The sequence below is a fragment of the Alosa alosa genome, chromosome 6, assembly GCF_017589495.1.
Source record: "Alosa alosa isolate M-15738 ecotype Scorff River chromosome 6, AALO_Geno_1.1, whole genome shotgun sequence".
NCBI lineage: Eukaryota > Metazoa > Chordata > Actinopteri > Clupeiformes > Clupeidae > Alosa > Alosa alosa.
In genome coordinates, this window is record NC_063194.1 from 34,163,371 (window position 1) to 34,165,870 (window position 2,500).

General features: G+C 48.0%; 1 protein-coding gene across 1 annotated transcript in view; it reads left to right on the forward strand.

Annotated features, from left to right (window-relative positions):
* Positions 1-2,500, forward strand: part of LOC125295943 (SUN domain-containing protein 1-like) — a 56,063-nt gene that overhangs the window by 4,655 nt on the left and 48,908 nt on the right. The window lies entirely within an intron of this gene.

A 2,500-nucleotide genomic window follows, 5' to 3' on the forward strand; every position in this document is an offset into this window, starting at 1 on the left:
CCAGTCTGATTTAGCTAGCATGACCCTGATTTAGCTAGCATAGCGACCCAGTCTGATTTAGCTAGCATAGCGACCCAGTCTGATTTAGCTAGCATAGCGACCCAGTCTGATTTAGCTAGCATAGCGACACAATCTGATTTAGCTAGCATAGCGACCCAGTCTGATTTAGCTAGCATAGCGACACAATCTGATTTAGCTAGCATAGCGACACAATCTGATTTAGCTAGCATAGCGACCCAGTCTGATTTAGCTAGCATAGCGACCCAGTCTGATTTAGCTAGCATAGCGACCCAGTCTGATTTAGCTAGCATAGCGACCCAGTCTGATTTAGCTAGCATAGCGACCCAGTCTGATTTAGCTAGCATAGCGACCCAGTCTGATTTAGCTAGCATAGCGACCCAGTCTGATTTAGCTAGCATAGCGACCCAGTCTGATTTAGCTAGCATAGCGACCCAGTCTGATTTAGCTAGCATAGCGACCCAGTCTGATTTAGCTAGCATAGCGACCCAGTCTGATTTAGCTAGCATAGCGACACAATCTGATTTAGCTAGCATGGCGACCCAGTCTGATTTAGCTAGCATAGCGACACAATCTGATTTAGCTAGCATAGCGACCCAGTCTGATTTAGCTAGCATAGCGACCCAGTCTGATTTAGCTAGCATAGCGACCCTGGGGGAAGGGACGGGGGCTGCCCACACTGACCTCCTTCTGTGCTGTGCCAGGTTACCATGCCGACTTTCAGCTGCAGCCCACTCTAACCCATTTGAGTCTCCTGTAGGCCTACGGCTGTTTGCATTTTGCTGTGTAGGTTTTTTTGTCAGTGTTCATAAGAAGATAAAGATGGATGACCTTGTGTGTGTGTGTGATTATGTGTGTGTGTTTGTGTGTATGTGTGTCTTTGTGTGTGTGTGTGGGGGCAGAGGGAAAAAAACAGCTGTCGAAAAAAGCTGTGACATTGTCACCCAGTTCTTGCAGCATCAGCTCTTCTGTTTAAGTGTGACGTTAACTAGCATTCCCAATATCTGAGCCATATTCCTTATTCATTAAAACAATTTTTGTTGGTTGTGTCTTGGAAAACCTCATATGCATGTAAACTTGTGTGTGTGTGTGTGTGTGTGTGCTAGCAAGAGCCATTTAATGCAGTGTGTGTGCAGGCTCCACTGTTAGCGGTGATTAGCAGAAGTTAATGAAAAAGCCGACGTCTTGGGTTTGATTAAAGGCGAGATTAGTGTAGGTTAGCAGGGGCCGCCGACTCAACCGCCGTGGGGTTAATGTGCTGCTGGGTGTGATTGTTCTGCCAACACTTAGGAGCTATTACACACCAGCGGGGAGCCCGCCTCTGGGTCTCTCACACACAGTCACTGAGGAGGGGTGTGTGTATGTGCGCGCCTGGGTCTCTAACAAACAGTCACTGTGTGTGTGTGTGTGGGGACTTCAGTGAAAAGTTCAGGGTAACTTTGAGTGAGAGGGGGGGTCAGGTGACAAAAACCGTTGGGACATCTGCTCCGAGTACTCAGAGCTGACAGAGAGAGGAAGGAGGAGGAGGGAAAAAGGAGAGAGAGAGGAAGGGAGAAAGGGAGGGGGACGGAAGAGAAAGGAAGGACAGAAGGAAAGAGAAGAGGAGGAATTTTAAGGGGGAAAGAGGAATTAAGAAAGGGACAGATAGAGAGGAACAGAGGGGGGAGGGGAAGGGACAGAGAGAGAAAGAGAGGGAGGAACAGGGAGAAAGAGGGAGTGAAAGGGACAGGCGAGAGGGGGGAGGGGGCTGCTTTGTGAGGCAGTGGGGGAGGGGTGCAGGGGCTGCAGAGACCAGCAGATGTTTCTCATGTTCTGGGAACTTTCTCAGCAGACACTAACGTCTGCCAGGCTGCGTTGCTCGTCCTGTGACCGTGTCATCCCTGTTTTGTAGTGCATAGCGTATGTGTCGATCGAGTGCCAGGTTTAAGGTCCTTGCAGTGTGGTTGGAAAAGCAAAGCTGAAACAGACCCAGTAGTGTCCAGTTTCTTCCAGGCAACTTGATACTGCTCAGTCATATGACGTTTCCCCTCGAGGTTCCTCTTATTCCTGCAGGGAAAAAAAGTTCTAGTTGTTTGGTCACTAGCAGAGGTGACGTTGGCGGTAACGAAATCTGAACACAGATGTAAACAGCAATGGGTCTCAGCTGGATGTTTGTGATCCAGTCCCCTGATATTATGCATTAAAGATATGATATGCATTATGCAAAGAGTTTAAACAAGGTCAGTGTTCGTGTGAGATGTGTGACCTTGCAGTGTTTCCCACAGTTCTATTTGTGGTGGTAGGTGACGGAGGGTGTTCACAGTTTTGAACAAATTTGCGCAACGTGGTTATGATGCTAACAGATTTAATCACAATTTAGCCAGTCGTCTTCTATGCCAACAACAATCCTTGCAGGATTTGTTTTCTTTAAACATGCATGCAGGTTTGTTGAGGGACAGAGACACAAGGAGAGGCTGTGCAAAGGTTCACAAAGCTCTACAAT